General features: G+C 39.7%; 1 protein-coding gene across 6 annotated transcripts in view; it reads right to left on the bottom strand.

Moving 5' to 3' along the window:
• The window catches only part of TTC29 (tetratricopeptide repeat domain 29), a 374,033-nt gene that overhangs the window by 212,489 nt on the left and 136,580 nt on the right, over nt 1-24,964 (bottom strand). For 4 of the 6 annotated variants that reach the window (XM_075035175.1, XM_075035158.1, XM_075035166.1 and 1 more), the window contains one exon: nt 5,321-5,588. The gene's annotated coding sequence lies outside the window, so the exon portion shown is untranslated. Of the gene's footprint in view, nt 1-5,320; nt 5,589-16,910; nt 17,438-17,817; nt 18,147-24,964 lie in introns of those variants that run through there. The other 2 variants (XM_075035185.1, XM_075035193.1) reach the window with 2 other exon arrangements.

Here is a 24,964-nt window from a genome sequence, read left to right as displayed (position 1 = left end):
CATGAGTCTCGTCTTGCCTTTTTCTGAGAGACTTTTTCTCTCTGCCACGGCACTGAGCGTAGTGCCGCATACAAGTGCCATTTAGCCTAGCTCTCTGAATGGCAAGCCAGAGGGCTTATGTTAAGCCTGTTGTTTATTGATATTCTACTAACAAAAGAAATAAGCTCCCTGAAGAAGTTCTTACAAAATATACTATGGCGCAGATTTTGGCAGAGGGAGAAAGCCTGAGGAAGTAGTGGGACTGCAGCCCCTCTTTCAGCACTTCTCAGTAACAAGGAGCATGCTCTCAGGTGTGTGAGGTGGGTTTTCCTGATCAGTTGTTGAAAGCCATCACACATCCCTCTACTTAGCGTGTGCATGCTCCTTGGAAAAGACATAGGATGAGAATTTTTCCTCCTTGTTCAATTTTGTTTGCAAAGCTGAAGAGCTCTGCAGAGAACTGAAATAAATAGTTAAGTCTGGTTTAACATAGCTTTTGGCCATTCTTGCTTCAGTTCTGTATCTTTTAACCTCTAGGGCATAATTCTTCCGCTTAATCAATCCCCTTCTGCATTCCTTAAGGATTCTCTTCTTACTTTTAATGCACAGTTTAAGACGACTATCATTCCGGGGAGATCTATACTCCTTTCTACTAGTATCATCTTGCTTGCTGCTAAAACTTTTTTTGATTCAAAGTTATTATATGCCTCCTCCATGTTCAAATATGTAAGCTTCCCAGCACTCACTAAATATCCTGGTTTTCAGTTTGCCTTTCTAAGGCCCCAGAAGAACAGATTTATCTTCTACTTTTCTCAGAAAGAGAATTGGACAAAATTAAATCTGCTCTAAGTTTAGTTTTTATGTCCAGCCCCTTTAGATCTTGCTGTTCAGTCAAACAAAGCATAACACATGATTATTTTTTGGCTGGTTCGCTAATTGTTTGGTAAAAAAATCTACCTTCATTCACTTCCAAGAATATCTGAGACCTGACTTTATTGGAAAACAAATTTGGGCAAAAAGTTACAGTATTCAAATGTCCAGTTTTTCAATGGACAGATTTTTGTGTCTTAGTCTGGGAAAGTTAAAGTCTCCCATGAACACATAAATTCCACTGCTTCTTCCTGCTACCCCTGCCCCACCTTACAAAATGGATATCATTATCCAGTTCTGAACCTTGGATATTTGCCAACATTCCTGTTCCCGGTGGTCCCATTTTTTTATTTCACTAACAGACAATGCTATCTCACTGCCTGTGTATATATTTCTCGCTTTCCTAATCACTTTATACCTTTCAATTCTTTAACACAGAGTATGCCATGGCTACCCTATTTCTATCACTACCACTACAAGACTTGGTTTTGTATCCAGTACTAGGAGTTTTAATTCCTTCATCCTATTGTCCAGGCATCCAGCAGTAGGAGGAACAGTCGGTTCCAGTGGTGCAGCCAGTGTACTTGATGTACCCTTTCGTTTGCCACTGTTAAACATGTTTTTTCTTCATTTCATCCTCACAACTATGCCTCTTTCCCTTTTACTGTCTGTAGCAGGCTTAAGTAGTTAAGAAGTTTTAGCAGGATTCTTCCCCAGCTTCCTAGTTTAGAGCTTGTTTTACCAGTCATGTCTGCTGTCAGCCTAGGAAGCTCTTTCCTGTAAATTAACTGGAATCCTTTCTTTGAGGAAAGAAACATAATTCCTACAGGCATCACAGAGGCCAAATGCTGTCATACCTTCATAAAAGCATCACACCCTGATTTGTCAGGATTCAGGTCAAAATGCCTGAATCTACCTTCTCCAAAGGCCGAGTCAGGTTCTCGTGAGCTTCAAGTAAACTATACAGAAATGAGGGTTGATTTTATGGGAACGCCATATAAAAGCAAGCAATGTTTACAAACATTATACTTAATCACATGTGCAGCATAGGGATTACATCTACCATTAGGGGAAACCCCCCAAATAATCCCCCCCCAGTCCTTGCAAGTCACCTTCACGCCCCATGACTATGCTTCTCTATGTGCTTATTTTGCCACTACAGTCCCATTGGCCTCTGTCTACTACCATTTCATTTAGGAAACTAAGATTGGAGAGGTGCAAAAGAGAGCAGCAAGGGCCCAGGGAGAATCTATTATTCTTCTCAGTCTGTTCAGAAGTTTTAAGTCACCTGACAGCAATTAAATGCAGCTAATATAAACATACTGCCTGGTGGCACAATACCTTAACAAGGTAAAATCTCAGTCAACGTAGCATCGATCTCCTTGTTCCCACATCTATCCCTAACCTTCTGCTCTTCCCAGGAGAGAGATACTTCCCAGGAGTATCTTTTCATAGGATTAGGAAAATAATATGAATTAATTGCATGCTTAAAGAGTTGAGGATTAAATCCAAATGTAAAAGGAAATAAATGTTGCTTCAAACTAAGGAACAGTAACACACCTTTTTTTTTTTAACATTAATAAGAAGGCAAGATCCTACAGGACAAAGCCTTTTGCCATATGAAGTCCACATTTTGAACTGCTCAGATAAGAAAATGTCTGCAGTTCCATGAAACCTTAAAGCTCTCTATGGTATTTCAATCATCATTGCTCTTGTCCTAAAAGCATTTACCTTGACATCCCTTACTGCTGATGCCACCACACACTCACAGGCAATAGGGCACAGTCTGGGCCTTCTTACGCTGAGATGTGAAAAATCAATTGAATCCCCAGCAGATGGAATCACTGGTGCAGAAAGTGACTAAACACTAACAGTTATTCTGTGATACCAAAGTCTTGAAAGAGGATACTGCAAACACATACACTACAAGAAAAAAAAAAAGGTGGTTTAATTTACAATAACTTTCTGCATGGTATTGTTATTTTGGGGCTCTGTCCTACACAGATGCTACTATTCACTGGTAAATTAAGAATTTCTCTCCAAATATTTTCTATTCACTGATTACACACAGATATATGATACAATATGGTATGATACGCACTGATATATGACATTATCACATCACGATAGTGAAACATACAGAGTATTTCTATTTCCTTACCATTATGCATTAAAAATAGACAAGACTGACAGCAGAGTCTTTACGTACTGTGACAGGAAACATGATTTTTATTTCTATTCCAAACTTGTGTGATTCTAGGTTCTATATGCTTATTTGACTAAATAACGTCTAATTATTAATGTGCTATGCATAGTATCTATAATCTATAATACACAATTTAGTCCTGGGTATGAATAAATCCAGCCTGACTCCTCTTTCTTCTCATTTTTTATTTCCTGCTTTTTTGCTGTCATTCTCTATATTTTCTGCCGATTTTATCAGCATCTTCTCACCTCTCTCTCCAATTCTTTGTTTCTCTCTTTCACTTCACATATTGCCTTACATATCTGTGCTAACATCCAGCTGAGCTGCAGGGAGGATTTTTTTTTAGTGTACTCTCTGTTTGTGTCAGTCCTATTATAACATACTCAGGATGATATATTACGCTTGAAAGCTTCTAGTATAAAGAAGTCATATTATCTATTCCCAAAAGAATGTTAATCATAACCCTTTAATCATGATGATAATCATATACATATTTGGAAAAAAACCCCACCATTGTATGGTTGAGCATAGGAACAGATGCCAGAAGATACATGTTCTCATCTTGGCTTTTGCACAAAGTCTTGTGGTTGCAAGGAAACTATCTGATTTTGTTTTCTAGTTTAGTTTACCTGTCAAAATACATGAATAATACTGGCCTACTTGATTGGGCGATGCTTGATTCAGCTAATGTTTATAAAGGCTTTGAAAACATCGACTATGCAAGGCTAAAGAGGTGCAAATTATTATTAGCTGTCAATTATGTTTTATAGAAAACACTGTGGCTGAACACTTATCAAACTAGTAAATTGGTAGAAAGAAGAAAAATAGAGAAAAGAGAAGAAAGAGAGAAAAGAGTAAAGACTGGTTTGAAAAAGAATATATTGGAACGCAAGTGTGATCGGAGGCAACAAACTTCTGCATGAAGTCTTCATAATCTGCACAGCTGCTCCTCACCTGAAGTGTGAAACTGCAGCGTAAACACACAGACTGGTCATAACGAAACTTTCCAGTTTTAAATTCTCCAGCTTTCTGTACAAACTCTGTGCTGTAACTATACTGATGCTAATGGTATGAGGTCAATTAACTTTGATCTATAATGACAAGAGCACTAGCTCCCTAATTTAGTGGAAAAAATAAACTTTCAGCAACCTTGAACACTCCCTATGCACCACTATGTGTGCTTCTTATCAGACTTATAATTGAGCACACTCTAGCGGTCTCTAGCATGCTAAGAAAACCATGCAGACAAAAGTACAGTCAAACAGAACAAATAGGCTCATACATTTAACTGTGCAGTATGACACAATGGTTCAGCTGTGGACGGTCTTCCAGCAGTTTGAGAACCTCTGGCCTAAGGACTGATGATGTTCAATATTTGCAATTTCTACTTTCTGTAGCTTGCTTCTCAGTGAGATTATATAATGCTTTATAAACTGGCTAGGGCAATTTATGGGAAAAAAATGCACGCCACTAGATTAACCAGTTTGAGATCATAATTTATCTCTAATGGCCTTTCTTTGACAACAAGAAAACAAAAGAAAATTAAAGCTGATAGGGCTGTTCTAGTAATGTCAAAAGTTGGAATTCTTTATCAGTCTTTAACTTAAAAGCAGTCCTTGTCAGAATAATGATAAAGGCATCATAGAAATTTTGCTTTTCATCTGTCTGACATATAAATCAATGATCCCAACCCCAAATCATTATGTATGTATTTTTTTAAAAAACGTGAATATAAAACAAGCCAGCTTGTCTACATTTTATGTTCATCTTTGACAGAGTCAGTTATACCATTTCTCTGAGCACACACTCACTCATGGTTGAAACTGCTCCCTCCTCCCAGTTATAACACTGACCCCGTTTAGAGAGCACATCACAAATAGATGCACTGAAATCAGTAGCCTTTTCCAGGGTGTGAGCTGACATAATGGGCGGCTTTGCTTTCTCTTGGGAGCAAGCACTCTCTTTATCACTAGGACAAATGACCTGTAGGAGAGGTATCCAAGGCTAGACACTCTATTTCCTTATAAATGCCAGATCAGATCATAACACATTACTGTGACTCACTGTGTTAATGACCAAGCACTTCGATTTGCAGGGAAATCATGAAGACATATCAGACTGAAGCCCAGCTCTGTGTATGTCAGAGTACAATTTCTAAGCAAGCACACTACTTTTAAAACTTCGCTTTCTCTTTCAGTACGCAGCTTTGAAATTCATAGTTACAAACAGACCAAACCACTTCTGTTATCAATAAGCGAGGCTTACCTTACAGCAGTTCCCATCTGTTAGAAACGGTGTAAATGACGTGTATTTCACATCAGGGAAGGGTGGAGAGTTTTCAGCTCTCAAGGGGGCTCCTCTAGGATTCTTCACTTTGGATTTTTTCTTTCTTTCTTTCTTTTTTTTTTTTTTTTGAGTGCAGGTCCTTGCTCCTCAGAGTGGGCAAATGCCAGCAACTGTATATCCTTTCTCAGAAGTACAAGGCTCCACCTCATGCCTTCATAATCCTGAGAGTGGAGAAGGATTACTGAGCCTGAAAAATAAAAACAATTCTTTTTCAGACTTGAATGAATCAGAAAAGGAGAAATAGAACTATTCCATATTTAGGATAGCTCCCTACTATAGGAACAATTAAAAGTAAATTAAGAAAGAGTAGGAGAAGTAGAGAAGGAAAATAAAGATTAGATGATAGAATATGGGAACAGAGAGAAAAGAAGACAGAATCAAAAGCAAAGGATTAAAAACAAGAAAAAGAGGAGAGGAGTTTAGTAATAAAAAGGAAGTACTAGAAATAAAAATATTTACTTTCCTTTTGATTCATCTGTTAAGATTAACAGAAGTCTGAGAAAAAAAGGAAAATGTTAAACATCCACAGTGAATAGAAAAGCTTCCCGAGGAAAAAACAGAAGAAACCTAGGGAATTAGAAAGAGAATACATGCAGAGGGAAGGAAAAATACAAAGGCATAGCATAAGGACATACGCCTTCACATTAGTCACCAGTTCAACCGCCCTGTAACCATAGGTAGCCATATTATGGAAGCCTAGATCAGAATTGCCCACCAGATACTCAGTTCACGTCAGGCCATGAAGCACTTAACAGAGCACTGAAGTAAACAAAACACTTACTGCTCCAAAATAGCATCTCAGAGGCAGAAATCAAAGTAGAACATGGTATCTTAGGTTTCCCACAAAAGAGATATTTTAGGTTAAAATTCTCAAAAAATATCTCAGAAGCTGTACCCCCATGCACTACAGGAAAGCTAGGAAGATGTTTATTACTGTTAGTTTTTCTGATACCCTGGCTTTCCATACAAAGCCAACAAGATATGTGACAGCAGAGGATAACAGAGACTTCAATTCAAGCTCCTTTGAAAACACAACTCTTAGGATGCATCATTCTTCTCAATGAAGGTATTCACAAATTTACATGTATTCCTGAATGTAGTGTTCAAACACATCCTTAGATGTAGCAAAATACTCAAATGTATTGCCAAATTAGGAGCATAAGAGTAACTGTTCATTTCCGTTCATGTCGGACTATACTTAATTCCAAGTCTGAGAAATCCCTGAGAAAAAGTCTTGATTCTTTGAACTCTTACTCCTAAGCCATTTTCAGAAACTCTAATTAACTGAACTATTCTAAAAAACAGTATTCGAACTTAAGAACTTATTGCAATGAAGAGCTGCTAGGGCAATGGACGATGGAGATGATCTGTCTCCTTCTTCTGCCAAGGATATTAGTCTTCTGCTTACTGTGCTTTTATCTGTGTTTACCCTTTAAACTAAATTAATTGAAATCACGTCTTTATCTTCTACTACTCGGCAGTCCTTCTTATTGTTTCCATCTTCAGGCAACTTCTTAGTGGAGCCCATTCTCTTTTCTATGGAAATGGCATAAAAAATAGTGGATGGAGAAACAGCAAAGGTTTGGTAAAGCTGGTTGTAGTCAGTACATTTTAGCTGGTTAAATCTTAGATTTCCCAGCACAGAAATTAGGAATCAAAATGAAACTTTTCCAGACATTACTTTTTTAAATAGCAACTTAAACAAAACCACTTATTTTGCTTCTAAAGTTGATTATGAAGTTTTCTTCATACACATTGCATTGTGTCAAAGGTAAAAGCAAGACCAACTTCTAAAAAGAAATTTTTATCTGATGTAAACAGCTTTTTAAATAAAGTCTCACAAAAGCTTTTCAAAATGATATACACCACTACCACATAACAAATTATCAAAGCCTTGTGGTTTGGTCTTGGTTTTGTTGTGAAGATGATAGAGTTGTGCTTGCTCTCTTTTCTTCCTGTTACCTTCATACAACCGCATGGAAATTCCTCTTAATCGTATTTATATGTGTCATGGTTTAACCCCAGCCAGCAACTAAGCACCATGCAGCCACTCACTCCCCCCCACCCAGTGGGATGGGGGAGAAAATTGGGAAAAGAAGCAAAACCCATGGGTTGAGATAAGAATGGTTTAATAGAACAGAAAAGAAGAAACTAATAATGATAATACTAATAAAATGACAACAGTAGTAATAAAAGGATTGGAATGTACAAATGATGCGCAGGGCAATTGCTCACCACCTGCCGACCGACACCCAGCCAGTCCCCGAGCGGCGATTCCCCGCTCCCACTTCCCAGTTCCTAAACTAGATGGGACGTCCCATGGTATGGAACACACCGTTGGCCAGTTTGGGTCAGGTGCCCTGGCTGCGTCCTGTGCCAACTTCTTGTGCCCCTCCAGCTCTCTCGCTGGCTGGGCATGAGAAGCTGAAAAATCCTTGACTTTAGACTAAACACTACTGAGCAACAACTGAAAACATCTGTGTTATCAACATTCTTCTCATACTGAACTCAAAACATAGCACTGTACCAGCTACTAGGAAAACAGTTAACTCTATCCCAGCTGAAACCAGGACAATATGGAACAAAATGTTGACTTCCATTTTTAGAAAGTTGAATCACTCTTTCTATGAAATTATTGAAAAAACACAGTCAAAGGAATGTTTGGAGACAGCAAACAAGAGAGAGGGAATCAAAGCTCAAGTGAATTTCATGTAAAAGTAGAAAATATTTTGAATTATTATTTCTGCTTTACCATTTATGTTTACTTGCAAATGAATGTTGCTTTCTTTCCTTGACATGTTCTTGTTGTTTAAAAGGGTACATATATTAGAAATCAGTTTGTATCTCTTGGAGAAATATGGTAGCATTTGTATGTCTGTATGTCTATGTCAGATGATTTAGAAGTATGAGTTTTATATATAGATGTACCCAGACATATACTTTTTTATATACATACACATACATATATATATGGGCTTCTTAGTCCCACAAACAAAACTTGGGCATAGGCAAAAAAACATTTCCCTTTTCTACACGATACCAACCACACGTCTGGTTTTGAGCAACACAATTACTCTTCCCTAGAGTCAGCAGGAAATAGATTCAGTAACAACATCTGAAGAGTACAGAATATAGATCAGTTCCTGTTAAGTTTATATTTGATATGAGTGTCATGTTAGAGAAAATGCACGAGCGTAAACACTCCAGGCAGTAGATTGCCATTATCAGCTTTTTCCCAAGCAACTCTGTGACACCTGTTTTCAGGTGTCCCAGTGACTCAGAAATACCTTCAAATACATTAAAGAGTGAGACAGAAGCAGGCAGGTCAGAGGAAGGGAAAGACCTATAGGTTGGATCCTTCATCCCTAAGAAAAAAACCCCCAACCCTATACTTACTCTTACCCTTGGTAAACTACCAGGTTTTGTTCGGTTTTGCAGGGCTTTGTTTCATTCTATATTGCTGCCTGTATTGTGCTTTCCTTGATACCTCTGTGTAAAGGCTATTACCATTTATCATCTTACAGTGATGTTACACTTGTTTGAGCATAACTTCTGTCATTTACATTGGTAATAATATGTTGCAAAAATTTTTTAGCTTAAATTGTTTATTACATTCTTTTCAAATAAAAGGTTAATGCAAGTGCTTTATTTGAACTTCAGAAACACTCATGGTGATAGCATTTACCCGAAATATAAAAACTAGCTAAACAACAAAATACAGTAGTTAAACTAGTATTTTTTCCAAGCCAAAAAATTATTTGGTAAGCTTGTTATATAGATATTTTTAACATCTGTGTTAATCATGCTGTTTTGTTTTGTTCTTTTTTTTAAATGCCTTGACTTTGTGGAAGGGATATTTATGCAGGGTAGCTGTGATAAATAAGTAAATGCTAGAATTTCTAATCCTATGGATGATTTGCTGATGCAAACTGAGTACAAATGGATTTCAATCACATTTTTTTCTACTGGTTCTGTATATATTTGGCAGCGTGCAAAACTTAATTCTAGCGATTTGCACATGTAAGGCTGCATATGCATACACACATTGCCCAGAGTGAATCATGTCAGAAAATTAGACTTTCAAAGTTTCCTTTTCAGTAATAAGAGAGAGTGCCCTGCATTACATAGGCTGGAGACCCATTATACTCAGCTGTATCTAAAAAAGACAGTTTCTCAACTGATGAAACCATATACCTTTTGTTCACTCTACAATATGATATTAAGGTGATCCTTTGAATTAAACATACATAAAGCAGCCACGATAGTGGCTAAGCCGAGTTAGGCTCAGCATCCACATGAACCTATGGAAATACATGTCTCATAGCTGTGGACAAAGATAATGGCATGCAAGGAACTGCTATTCCAGAAATGATGTAGCCTTTCATCCTTAATAACAAATAGAAAATGGGAAGTCAGTACTTGGGAGCTACTCCAGCAAGCAGATCTCCAGGAAACAAGGCTCCCCACAGACTCTTCCTTGATCTTAAAGCTTAACGTGAAACTTTTATATGCACGTAGCACCTGGCCAGAAGACGTGGGAAGGCACTTTTATCACACTGGCTGTATTTCTTTCTTAAATAATAGATTTCCTCTTTCTTTTTCCCTCTCCTGGAAATGGAATACATGCTCAATAATGTTTCTCTACTTTTTTTCTTTTTTTTGAACAGTTTAAGAACAACCAGACCATCTTAAAAACCTCAACATCACACAATCTTGAAAACCATTAACACCCCTCAAACTGTCTGGTGCTGAATTGCATCCCAGTTTTTGAAAGCAAAAATATGTACTTAAAATAAGTTAAGCATTATTTGGATGAAGAAGTATTAAAAAAAAAAAAGCATTAAGTTTAATTGAATGCTAATCTTCCACCCTCATTTCCTTGACATCTGGGCACATGGATAAACAATGCACAGATAGATTAACTAGGTCTACCTGAAGCTACACAAGAAGTCAGTTGAATTATGTACAATATTTTCCCAAGGGCATTCCACAGGAGTGAAGAACAACAGTACGTGAACCTTAAATCGCTGCTCCAAACTATTGCTGGCTTCACAATGGTTGATTCACTTGTGTCTTCATCAGGAGTTAATGTATCAAATACATAATATGTATGTAATCCCATCCATACTACAGTTTTATCTTTGTATTCTTCAAATTATTCTTGTTTTTATCCATATCCTTAATGTAGCATGCAATCAGTTATATATGCAAACAGCCATGATAACAGCATAAAGAAACCTCGATGTATGCTTTCACTGAAGCAAATAGGAAAACAACTTTGAATCAAATAACAAGTAGCTTAATGCAATGCTTATTTGCCTTTGACTGTATGAAAAATGAAAGAGGATTTCCACAGGGATTTTAATTTTTTTTAGTATTAATATTTTCTTTGCAAATAAGAAATCCCCAAATATGTTATCCATTAAGACCACCAGCTGTTGAATGCACAGGCTCAGAAAATAAAGCTTTTTTTTTTTTTTTGGGGTGCAAAACAACTCTTCATACCTTTTTTCAAACAAAAAGCTTTGATTTTGTTTCAGCTTTGCAAATAAGTCCTGCATTTTGGCTGAGAACAAACCAGGAAAAAAAAAAAAAAATCCCAAACCAAATTACTCCGAACTGCAAATTGGGGAGTTCCTGACTGTGGCTCCATTGCTACTGTGATAGAAAGAGATTTTTCTGTGGTGGTTTAAATGTGAGAGAACATACATTTTAAGAGAAACTGTGAGAGAAGTTTTTACCCTGGTTACTTCTATGGTGTGGGACATGCAAAGTTTGGACACCAAATTTTACCTTTAAACCACCTCTTGCTAACTGCATTTTGACTTTTGTCCCCTTTTCAGGATTCCCAGAGATCTGATAAATAAACATTAAAAAGATCACAAGTACACAGGAGGAAAAACAGCTGTAGAGACTGCATACAACTCAGGCAGTAACAAATGCAATTAGGTCCAGACAAAGCAAATGAGGAAATATTGGAAAATTTCACCGTCATTTTTGCTTCTCATTACATCAGAAGTCTTTGCTGTAAAGCGTGAATTAGACTTGCATCACATAAGATTGGGATTTGAAATGAGAAAAAGCAGGACCTGTCTTCCCGTGTAACAGGAACGGAACACAAAATACCTAAAAACATCTGGGGTTAGTATAGCTATTATAACAGCACTCATCTCTCCAGCCCATTTTTCCAGATTTGCGTATGTGTAGAAGAATAACAAATATTCTCTTTTCTGCTTTCCCTTGTGTAAGGGTGTATAGTTTCCAGTTAACATTTTGGAACCCGATCCATGGGAAATTCTCTGCACAAGCCAGCGGGAAATCAGCACTCCCCCCTGTGCTCTCTCTGATGCTTTCAAAGTCTTTAAGAGCGCTCACTGGTTTCTCTCCACTGCTCAGGAAAGAAACTTCAGAAAAATCAGCAAAAGTGAGGCCACTAGTTTTCAGTTAGACAGCTTTGAATTTGGGCAGGTTAAGCTACAGATATGAGTTTAGTGTTAGTGAGCAAGTCATCGTGACTGCAGGTACTGGGGTACTTGGTCATCCCTATGGAATGCTGCTGTGTTCCTTATGCTGGTGTTTGGAGAAATGCAGATGCTTTGGAATGAGATTTAAAAAAAAGGCCAGCATGATAAGCAGGAAACGGACTGTATTTTGTGGCAAATGAAGGGAAGCGAGCGTGGCCCTAACCCAGAGAGCCATAGCTTAGTGGCTAGAGCATTCTTCTGGGGGAACAGGTCTAAACCCATTTAGTCAGACCAAACCCCAGCTTTCTTGGTCAAATATTGCAACCACTGAGCAGCTGAACAGAAAGGAGCATTTGCTTCCCTTTCTCACGTATTTTGCAGAGCCTGCTCTAAGAACAACAGAAGGCAGAGCACAGGAGCTGGGACAGGCAGAGAAACCCCAACTTTATGAATAGTGATAATCCTGAGAGATGTGTCTTTCCACTACTCTCTCATTTGAAGCAGTTCAGATCCCAGTCCAAAACAGAGCTTTAGATGTCTAGGGACTTCTAATGTAGATGACTGTAGGCACATGTAGAAACTGAGCAAGTCCAGTGTCCAGCTGGGTAGGGACATGCGAAGATTTAGAATTTGGACAGAGGCAGTCCAAAGAGCGGGCACCTAGGTGAACCATAAGCCCCTGATGTGAATTTACACCTAAACCATCACTGCTGAAGTTAGCTTATTGGGCTTGCTACATGCACTTACGAATCCATCTTCTTTACAGTGAAAATAGTTGCTTAGCACGAGGTTATTTCCTGCCCTCATTAAGCACGTAGAGAAGGAATTGTAAAGCCCTGCTGCGGCACTCTTACAGTCAGTTCAAAGGCTGGGTCTTGGGACATCCTTTTCAGGTGGAGACAGCAAAGGTTGCTTTGTAGCAGTACTACTTTCTCAAAAGGAACTAAAGAGGAGCTGGCAATGGTATCCAGCCTCTGCACTGATCAGTCTGTTAACTACTAGAGACTGCAAAAGAAAGGCCAGGCTTGTGGCCAAGGCATTTGTTTGGTGCTCAATCTAATTCTTGGTACCAACTCAACTTTCTCTGTGACCCTGGGCAAGTTGCCTATCAGTTTCTCAGTTATAAAGCGGGAATTCAGAGTACCTCCATGTTTCCTCACCATCTGCCAGGTCTTTTTTCATTGTAAACATTGGGCAGCAAATGTCTTCTATTATTCATAGACTAAGGCCAGACGGGACTAGAACACCTTCTCGTCTGACCTCCTGCATACCAGAGGCTATTATGTGGATATACAATACACAGTGGGGAGCTGATCACAAATGGGGTCTCCAGGTGCTCTTTCAGAAGAGGAGAAATAACAATATTAACTCAAACACAGCCATCACCTTCCTCTATACATCCAAAATGCTGGGCCTGTTTAGAATTTTGAAGTAATTTTTGTTATTTTTATAAAGCTAGCAAACTTCTGTGTGTTTCTTCCTTATTTTGAGAGTTGTTTCGGAAGATGATTTTTTAAAATGGAAGTCACTGAAAGAGTTCATAAACATTAGGATATTTCAGAGACAAAATACTTGAACACCCCAGCTCCTGAACTGATAATGGTGTGTGCCAATGCACTTAGCACTAGTGAAATTGTTTCTAAATTAAACATGATACAGCTTTAAAAGAAAGTAAATTCTGGAAATCAGTTAGACTGTCTGGGCGTGATGCATAAAACCATATAAATCAGACTTCCTTAGATTAACTTACTGCACTCATCAATGTCTAAATATTATAAGGCTTTTCCAAGTAAAATACCCATGTTCTCCTTATTGATGTAAGTCGACAAACAACAAGTTAACTCAAGTCTAACCAAATCACAATCCTTATTTCCATGCATTTTCAGGTAATGTCCTCAATGGCACTATTTGCTTTCTGTAGGTTTAAAATGGAGTATTTAAATGGCACTCAACTCCATTTATGAGAGGATCAAATAAAATTCAGCTTAATGAGATTTTAAGTCTACTCATTTCTGCTGGTATAAAAAAGAAAACTGCAACTACCCAAAGTAGTACTAGAATTTTCGTATCTTACATCTTGATGGACTGGAAGAAAATAGTGCAAAAGAAAATACTGCGGCAAGAAATGTGACAGAAGACATCATATATATATGCTATAACATCACCTGTTTATTCAGTTTATAATTGTATTACACACTGCCATCATGTCAGCTCTCAGAAAAACACCATCATATTGACAAAGGCAGTAATTCACATTGTTTTTCATCCAAGTGTGTATGTGTGTGTGTGTGTTTTTCCTCAGGCTTTCCAATCCTTGTTTAAGGAACTATGATCATCTCAGTGTCAAAATTCAATTTATCAGATCCAGTATATATTAAGGGAGCGAAATATAAAGGCTCGCAGCATATAAGACTTCAAACAAGATGATTTGATCATCCCCTCTGGACTTTAACCCTGTGATTCTGTGACACCTAGCACTGAAGTGAATGAGTTGCAAGATATGCTGTCCATTTTCTGTCTCCTTACAATACAACCAAGCTGATTTAACTATAAAGTTTGAGACAGAATGTAAGACAGTCCTTGACGGCACTCCATTCTGATTCAACAGCTATGTAGGTATCTTCTCTGAGAACTTCTTTCAGGAAAGACTACACTGAAGAAAGGAGGTAGTTCATCAGATCTGAAGATAAAACCTACCTAACTTAAACACAGGCAGGACAATAACTTGGCTTGCAGGGAGGTTACATTCAGGAATGTATCTTATGGTCGAGGGCTCCAGGACTTAGAATGGACCCTGTTATGCAGGGTGGGATGAGGGAAACTGATACTGGAAGTGGAGGAAACGAACACTGCGAGCAGAGGGGCAGCGTGGTTCTACCTGGGGTAAGAGCTTGACTTCAGGAGTAATCAGGAGGTAGCAGGAAACTTGCAGGTTTTGAAGTGGTGTCAGCTCATCTAACCTAACCCTGGAGAGTGCTGGGCTCAGAAGACAGCAAACCAAGGAGAACTGAACCAAGAGTGAGCCAGGAGATTGGAGAGAGCGCTGAGGTAGCTACAAACAATAAAGAAACGAGATGAAGGATTCAAGGAAGAAGAATATTAGGACGAAAAACAGTGGCAGGGAGGAGGATGAGATGGAAGACTGAAGCAGGGGAATGAGGAGTAGTCAGAAAAGGACAGAAAGGTTCAGTCTTTGAGGAGCTGGTCAATCAGCCAAGACTTCCTTCCCAGGGACTTGGATGGTATGGGAAAATTTCTCGACCCCCAGCAAAAGGTGAGGGAATCCACAGGATGCACACCCTTTCTTCCTTTCTACTGACAGTCAATATAAAAGATAACTCTCTGCTACTGCTGTCAATAACACAGTTAGCTCAAGTAGCAGATGGTTGTCAGATGTATCCAAAGATTGCCATCTTGCTGATGACCCCTGTGGGGGGTGTTATGATTCCACAAAATCTAGTTTGATGTTTTCAGTTTGCTTTACTAAAAACCTAGGGAATTACAGAAAATATTAAAAAGAATATTATGCTTGCGAGCAAAGAAATTCATACGATAAGCAGTATCAAAATTACAAATGCCTGTTGCTTCTTAATGTGCTCTCTTCTGTGCATACTGCTTGTGATGTACATTGCTCTGCAGCGGTCACAGCTGCATAGCCAAGACTGCTATTGTCCTTATAATTTGGTCTCATTTCTTTTGCTCTTGTTTTTGTTGTTGTTGTTTGTTTGTTAAATAATGCAGAAGATGGGTGGCAAATTAAGGAGATCACTGTAGGGAGAAAAAAAGTATATTCTCAGGATCAAGACGGTTGAACGCTACCTGAAGAATGAGATCTTATGTCTGCCTCTCTACGTAACACAAGGCAGGAGTCCCAGAGGAAACCTTAACTGACGTGATGATCACTAATTCTCTCGCTTCTTACACGTCCCATGTGAAACGTCTGGCCAAGTTTGCTGAGTACTCACAGTTTCAGCCAAAGTTTTATGTATTAAAATGGTTTTCTGAATACCTAATATGGTATAAAAATGCAGAGTGCTTTGAAAAGCATTTTCAAGACATCTCACTGTGACCATCAAAGTTAATAGCAGTTTGGCAATTTTAAACTTCATCTCACAATGCTGCCCAGGCTGCCCAGTAACACTGCTTGATTTCATATCGATATTGTAAAAGTATTACAAAAGTGTCCACAAGGAAATTACTAATTCAGTCATCGTCACAGAATATGAATATCGTATCTCATCTTTTTCAATGAAGATAAAACAAAGCACTGAATGCTGATGAAGTGATGACCATCCCAGCCGAAGATGAAAGAACATGCTGACATGGCAACAATAAGCGGTGTGTGTTTGTATATGTAAACATTGTATTTATACTTCTGTAGAAAGGAGAAAACACAGGATGCATGGGCAATGTTAAATTTAACACGTGTTCTTGATTTTGCAGCCTTAATAACGCTTTGTTAATCTGGATTTTTGAATGCGATATGCTACAGGTAAACCCATCTATGTAGCTTTCAAGAATTTATAGGGAAGAGACAAACCCTCGAAAAGCAGAATCAACGCGTAACGCGTTCCGTACCAGTTTGGGAACTGTAACCCGACACGTTAATTTAGAGCCGGTGTCGGCGCAAAGTTCCGTCCGAGACTTGAGCCGGCCTAACAGCGAATGCAAGATTAACTTAATTAAACAATACTGACTAATTTTCTGGCATGGAAATGATCGTACTTCGTTCCAGTAAGGACGGAACGAAGCAACGGCGTTATTTCCACTTTGTCTTCGGACATCGCGAACTCAGCGGAGGACAGGGGTGTGCTTCGAGATTCCCTCCTCTCCCTGGAAATTCCCTACGGGAACGCTTCCCCCCCTGCGCCGGTAACGGAGCGGCTCCTTGCTGGCCCCCGGGAGGAGGCGGGTTGCCCGGGGCTGGCTGCTCCGGGCTCCTCCTCGCCACCTCCTCGGCGGGGGTGACGAAGAGCAACGGTGACACCTAGCGGGGGTCTACCGCGCGCCGGCGCGCCGGCGGGAAACGGCGAGCGCGCCTTTACCTCCCTCCTCACCGCCGCCGGAATGGGCCGGGGGGACGGGACGGGACGGGACGGCACCGGGACACGCTCCTTCCCCGGAGAAAGCTCACACACCCCACACCCCCCCTCTCCTCACCCCGTGTTATCGAGGTTTTGCGTAATTGCCCCCAGGGTGCCGCTGAAAGGCGGTTCAGGGAAACGGGTGGCCCCACGTGCTTCAGGGGAGATGGGGACGGACAGGGAGACATCGGGTGTCAAAGCATCCTCTCTTTCGGCCATAGGCGCCGGTTTCAGATGGCAAACTCTTAACAAGCGCGGTGCCTAGTTGCTGGCTGGGGTCAAACCACGACAAGTCAGCATACGTGTATATATATATATATTTCCCCCCCCCCCCCCAGATCAGAAAAAATAAGGGAAATCCCTGGCACCACAACAACTCCTGTGTCCGAGTAAAAATAAAAAAATAATTAAAAAAAAAATAATCAAGAACTACTTACTGAAGAACCTATGAGGTATTTTTCTGGACACATGGGCAAAACACACTTCCCCCCCTTCCCATCTTAGAAAGCGGAAAAATTTTTGTTGCTTCTGGCAAGTTTCATCCAGCCTAATACTGATGCTTGCTGGGGAAACATGCCGTGGAAATGCCAAGGCCAAAGGGTTAAAACCTGGCACGTAATTACCAGTTGAAACCAGAGCCTTACAAGTGGGAGTGCTGAGCAAAACACAGGCATAATGCTGCCACATTGTCCTCTAGCCCTCCAAAACTTACACAGGCTACTCCAGGAGATCAAATTAAATATGCTTTATTTTGCAGCTAGTTTAGTACACCCATACAAGTCAACCCAAAATTTCTAAAAAGAAAAAATGTTTCATTAAAATGCAGTCCTACTTGAACTATCCTTGAAAAATAGGAAATCATACGTACGTGGCAAGAACCTTTTGAGGATTCATTCAATGTAATGCATCCATTAGTACATGAGATCAAGTCCTTGAGAAGCGACACACAAAGTTTCTGTAGCCAAAACCAAACTTTTGTAAGCATGTGAGCCCTGTGTTGATTTGTCATCCATACAGCCAGTGAGGCTTCTGCTTCTTTTTGGTTTTGTACCAGAGCAAAGTTTAGGAGGTTTATACTGTCACAGGCTTTAGTAAAAGGCAAATATGGCTGTGATGGTTTAAGCCCTATCCACACATCCCTACTAGACCTGGTTTGCATCTTTCCAAAACATATTACTCTGAAATTTGATTTATGAGAGGGGGATACACACTTTTTAAAGCTAAAATGCTGAACTTCTCATTACAACAGCTGACACCCAAGTGCTTTCCTGACTTGGCTTCAGAGGCGGAAACCTCCAGCAGAGAGGCAGCACAGATAGCTGCAGGTTAAGGAGACAGTTTAAAGTACCACATCAAGATTCACCGGAAGTTGTCTGTTAAATCCCAAAGTAAAAAAAACTCAGTGAAATTTTTACAGACACCCACCTTGCTTGCTCTGTCCTGTAAGATGGCAGGGAGGAAGAATGAAGAGTCTCAGAAAACTGTGTATAACATATTTGGGGGGGGGGGGGGGGGGGGAATCCACTGCAAAACATATTGCAAGGCCTATCCACAGCTAACTCTGGTCAGGCTTAGCATCTACATCACAGCAAGTAGTACTGTTTTCTGACTATACAACTGCTTTTCTTAAAATCAGTACACATGTTCTTAATATGCTGCCAAAACCTCTTACACTCAAGGAGGCCCAGATGAAATATTTTCAAATACATGCTGAGTCCCTCTGACTGAAAAGATTCTTACTTGACTCAACTAGTAGATTTTGCAGGGAGGCTTCTCATACACACATCACAGAGCTGTGCATATGTGGGGACAGAGGCTGTGAGAAGCACACAGCAACATGAAAACCAGAAATAACCATAATAGTGAAACCTTTCCTTTTCCTCCTAAAAACTAACAAGACTAAAGCACATGCTGGGTAGCAGCAATTTGTCCACGTGCCAGAGGAAAACAAATAAAATAAAACTAAAAGAAATTTAAAAATGTCTAGAGTTACACAAGCCAAGCCCTTTGAGAGAAAAAACAGCTCTCTGAATAACTGAACACTGGGTCCTGGCATTAGTTTTTAGGGTTGTTATTCTTCTCCTATATGACTGCAGTAATCTTGAATGTCTGCTTACCCTTCTGAGGTCCACGCAAGCATCTATTTATAATTGTGGGATACCAGTGCTAGTGCATCATGACACATGGCCTCTGTTACTGGAAATGATCCTGGCTGATTTACTAGCAACAGAATGAGTAGCTGACATATCCTATGAGAACAAGAAGTACAATTCTTAGAGAGGAATTAGTAAAAAGAAAAGAGTAGCCTTGAGATGCATTCAAAGGTACTCAAAACAAAAAACCCAAGAAGGAGGAAGTCTCCCTTTTGAATGCAATTGTCCTCATTTACAGATACGTAACGAAGTAAAGAGCAAACCAAAGACCAAAGTTTCTAAAAATTCTGTTACATCAGCTCTTGGATGTTCTAATCAAGATAACAAAGGGTATACTTTTTCAAAGGTGAAAAGCATCCATAAACACAAAAATAAAAGCCAAGGGAACCAGATCTGGCATGCACTTTAAAATCACCTTGCTCACAAGACTGTCCATCCTCAACCACACAGCAACTCCAAGAAACTACTAGATTAAAACTCCTAAAACCAATTTTGCTGGAAGTCTGAGAGTTATTCTTCCCCGCAAGCCATCAGGAGAATATCTTCACAGAACCAGAAAAAAAAGTCCTACTGGGATATCAGCTGACACATTTTTGCACCTTCGACACCTTTCTCTTTTCCATTCCCTTAGTGCTGTATCAGTCAACAATTCACAACATCCACATTCCCTTATCAACAGACACCAGTGTTCATGGCATCCCCTTGCCAATGGATAGGCTAGTTTGACACATGCCTTATTTATTTGGGAGATTTGATAAACTGTGATTCTTGGCTCCTGGTATTTCTAAGTTTGGGAACAGTTTTATTTATCACCAGCTCTAAGTTGAGGCTACAAAACTTCTATGAAAACGTGTAGACCATCCCTTAGAGGAGAGTTGTGCAACACTGCAAATGAAATTGTTAAGGACAATGTCTGCTTAATAATGAAAACAATTGAGCTAGCATGCTAAGGAGTAAGCCACACCAGTACTGATATGACTGGTTTGTCACGCTTTGTGATAACAGGTGTCTATTTATACACTTTGCTGTACAGACCAGACACTCTGTGCTAAGCACAGGTGACAGTGAGTAAGAATACACAGCTATGAGCAGTCTTACCCTTTTTAAACTATATTCTCAGGTTACACAGATTAATCACTTTCAGGGTGGTTTTCCTAGAGTTTAAGTGAGTCAAAGGAAATCCACAGCATTCGCACAGTTGCAAATGCTTCTGGGTATTCAAATGTCACCCCGTGGGAAAGCCACTTTGCACTGTTTGTGTCAGCAGGAAACTCTTACTAGGGTTTCCAAAGGGCACCCCCATGTCACAGTGACTACACGGACAAGGAAGGGTGTTTCTTCACATATGGCATTCCCTCCTGACTCATCTCAGTACAGTTCGTCTATAGCATTTGGAGCTGTGCATTCAGAGGAAGCTGCTATTTCAGATAGTAGCAATGAATGAACTCCTTTTGCAGAGCTTAGTGTTTCATGATAAAGGAGGCTGTTGCTTGGACAGAGCAGGGTATCACTATAAATATCAGCTTCTTACAGTTATTTCTTTTCTTGGTAGTGGTTGATATCTGGAGTGCCAAATTAAAGGACAAATGTGGTAACTACACCCTATATTGTAAAATCAATAAGTTAACAAGTCTCCTTGGGTCTTTTAGACTAATGCAAAGTCTGTACTTCCTCGTCTACAGTAGAAGATATTTAACCAGGCAGTTCGTATTGCAGGAGTCAACAATAGTCTGGAAAGTGCTTTGCCTCAGTTTGAAGATGACACGTTCATCAAAGAGCCATTTCTCCAAGGAAAACTAAAATAACTTCTGGTTAAGTCAATGTAGGCAGCCTTAAAGTCAGTACTGATGGGTTTTGCCACCAAGACATTTAGGTTATACAGCACCATCCTATAGAAGATTCAGGATTTTTCAGACTAAGAAGGAAAACTTGCAGCTTAAGTAGATCATTATTGAACAATACATTGTATCATCAGGGATTAGCTGCATCTTCTGTTTCTCCAGGATTATTTGGTGTTCGTTTGGGTTCTGCTGTCTTCTTGCACTGTCCTGCAAGCTGTCAAATTTGTGTCAATAATAAGAAACTTCTTGCCTGCAATGTTTACTTCCCCCAGGTGAATTTGATACACATTACTTTGGAATAGGGGCTGCACCTCTGTTCCCACTATGGGTTTTGATCAGATGTGGATTTGGTCTAGAAGGAGCAATTGCAGTAGATGCATGTCCACATTGCCAGAAGTTCAGTCAGAAAACATATAGCTCTTCACTGCATTCATTCTGCCTGTCCCTTCCAAGAACTGTTAGTCAGAAAGTAGTTTCAGACAGGCACGGAAAGACTAACGTCAGGAAAATTTTAGAAAGACAGAAGGACATAGTGGTAGGATTCAGAATAGCTGATGCTATCCTGGAGGCTCAGTACTCTACAGCTACCTAAAAGTTAGAGGCTGGTGGACTTTAGGCCTGCTAGGGGAGGTGGGCCAGGAGCTGGTGATGATACCGGGGATCCCTCCTTCTCTCCCCAAGCCATCATGCCAGAGCCTTGGCACTCCTGACTATAGGTATACATGTGTATCTCTACACACATTCTCTCAATAATTAAGTTGTGGTCTGTCTTTTAACCTATGCTTTCTGCTGTTAACAGTAATTCACAGATAGCTCTCCAGGTATCAGAGCCAGCATCTCCCTGTCAACAAGGCATTATTATTTATTTTTAAGCACTGATGTGATTAATCTTTACAGTCCGATTTTGGGCCAGGTACTGCTTTCTAGACACCTTCGCCCCCTGTGGAGAAGACAGTAATTTGCAGGTCACATACCAACTAGTTACTGAATATTAAAGAATTACCTTAGGACAGCCCTGGCCAGCATCACATGCTGTTTCCACAGGCAGAGCCCAGTACAGGGAAGCAGTTTCCCCATTTGCGTATTAAGCACTTGCATAATCTACACAGGCACCATAGGGCGGACAGAATCACCTTATCAGCTCTGAACTCAGCTCAGAGACTGAACTACTCGGCTCTAGCACATTCCCTGACTCCCAACAGCTGTGGCTCCCCAGCACGTTTGTTGGGAGCAGAAAAGCCTTTCTGAAGGCCCCCATCTTTGTTGGCTCTGAGTCTTATGTCCCAGCCTCGTGACAACCCTACAGTGCTCTGCAGCTGCTGTAACTTTAGCCAAATACATTTTTGGCACTCTACAGGGTGCCTCTTGAGGAACTCAAGCCAGTTGTCCTCTGTGCTGCTAAAAAACCTGAAACCTCCACCTAGAGACCCTTCCCTCTGCCATGTGTGTACTGCTGACTACAATGAGAACTGTTTCATCTCTTTTTTTCACACAAATATCTTACTGACTTCTTCCTAGTTCTATAATGCTTAAGTTACTCTGCCATCACTTATTTGATGATTTACCACCTTCACATCATTCATAGAAGATTCGGTAGAATCTAGAAACACCAGACACTTATTAAAAGAAAGATATAGGGTATGATGTTGAACTGCATATAGGGACATTACAACACTTGTCCTAGAAGGCAGCACACTCTGCGCTTTCCTAAATCTACGCTGCTCTGGAGCCTGAAAACTCCCAATTTCAGTACATGATTAAAACACAGGGCTCTTTGTGGGATACCCCTGAGGTGCTCTCTGTTCAAGTCATATTTCTCACCTGTGCCTCTTACTCCCAGTCCAACACACGCTAGAGCAGAGCCTAAGAAACCAACCTTAAAGGGGATTATTTTGAACGTTGCCCCGGGGCTTTGTCTGTCCAGGTAAAAAACTTTTAAGAACACTTTGGTTTTCTTTGAGCTCATTTAATGAGACACAGCTTCCATGGCATTTTTTTCTTTTTTGATTTCTGATTGCCCGCAGGTTAACCATCATGACTAAATAGACAAATTTTAAATACCACTATTACTGTTAACAGATATGATGCTTTTCTATTTATCCAGAAACAAACCAGATAACTGTCAGTGTCAACAGAATTTCTGAGTGGGTCACAGCAGCATATTTTTTCCCCAAACTGACCCAGAGACCACACTAAACATCTGTCCTCAACAGTTTTAAACTGTCCTCTGGCATTAGTTTGGCTTTCTCTCCATGTTATTCTTTTTTTAACTCAGTACAACTTTTTCCAGTCATCCAGAGGAATCTCTAGTAAAAACAGACAAGTCAAGAGTTGATGTTCTTGATATTTTTGAGGTTAAACAAGCATTTTTACTTTTATTTAGAGTAAATCAACATAGTTCCTACAGACTGCAGTGGAGACTTCTGATTGAACTGAAACTTTGTCTCACATGCTTTATGAGGCTGTATATACATCTCAGTAAAGAGGAAAAGGAGCGCATAAGACTTATTTTCCTTTAAATTACAGAAATAGTTTCATTTAAGCCAGCTGTGTTTTCCTTTGCAGTCAGTAATACTCCTTCCACATCACAGTTTATCCTAGGATTTACACCCTCATGTAGAAAAATCCCACACTTTCACAGATGCACGTAAGTTTGCAAGTTTTAAAACATACACATGGGAATGGACACAGTGCCAGTGAACATGGACATTACCAAGAAAGGGCTCCTGTATGAAGAGGCAGTAGTCAACAGTGGCTTAATGGATGACCACATGGCCACTGGAATTAAATTCACAGTAAGAATTCCTTCTCCAGCTGGACTGACTTGCTATTGAAGTGAGGCAGGTTTAATGTTGTCTACTGCAAGAATTAATTTTTTACTTCACAGTTTCTTCTAGCATTCTGTTATGGAAACAGTTCCTTCTTCCAGCTGCCTAATCAGTTAGGGCCCCAGATAATATACTTTCAAAAAATAATTTTACCTAAACATTGAACAACTTGAACTGGGCTGTTGTTCTGACTTCTGGCACTCTAAAATCAGTTCCAAATACATGAAAGAAGTCCAAAACAAGAATTCCTGGAAATGAAAATATTAATTTCCCCCAATGAGGATGAGAATCTAAGAAGAAAGAAAAGGTAGTCTAATTAAAAATATCACTTCTTTCACTATTCCTCCCACAATTAGGAGGAACTTCTTAGCAGCTGCAACAATTTACCATTTACTAAAAAAAGCCCTTTTTGAAGGCAAATTTGTTTTTTAAGTGATGCTTAATCCCTCTCCAATAAATTTTCAGAGAGAATGAATCAATATAGCTCCATGGAAGTCAAATGTGTTTTACAGATTTACTATATTCAAGGATTTTTTCCCCCCAGCATCAAGCTGCTTGCTGGTCATATTGTCAATGAACACACTGGATTTTACAGTGTGGAATACCCCAAGGTATATTTGGTCCTTTGTTTTAGGAATAGTGTTTTTGAAGGATAGTCTCTGACTAGATCCCTTAAAAAAACCCAACCAAACCACCTTGTTGGATCAAATCCAGTACAAGCAGTGAGAAAAAAAATTAACAGGGGAAATATATCACATAAATGTAAGAGCCTTTGATTGCCTAGTTCCGTTCCACAGAAAAATAGGAGCAAATGTGACCACTTACATCCCAACCTCTTTTTTCAAGCTACAAGAATCCTTCAAGTCACACAGGTGTTTTCTCTCTGAGCCATTTCCAGTTTATGGAAATCCTTCCTGAAATTTGGCTTCCAGGGCATAACACAGTGTTCTAATAGTGGCTGAACTAGTACCAAACACAGTAATGTTTATCACTTTAGTCTTACAAGAATTTCTACTGCTTATTATACACTTTTGTCCTAAGTTCTCCAGGAGCTTAAGCAAAGCTGATTAAAGAAGGCATGGGGTTTATGAGGCATGAAGTTACTGCTTCCAAGGAAATCTCACACACTCTAAGATCAGCCAACAGTCTTAGCTCCTAAATGTCTGACTTGTTGTATGAAATATCTTTTGGTT

The sequence above is a fragment of the Buteo buteo genome, chromosome 1, assembly GCF_964188355.1.
Source record: "Buteo buteo chromosome 1, bButBut1.hap1.1, whole genome shotgun sequence".
In the NCBI taxonomy this organism is placed as follows: Eukaryota; Metazoa; Chordata; class Aves; order Accipitriformes; family Accipitridae; genus Buteo; species Buteo buteo.
This window is presented reverse-complemented; position numbering and strand designations above follow the sequence as displayed.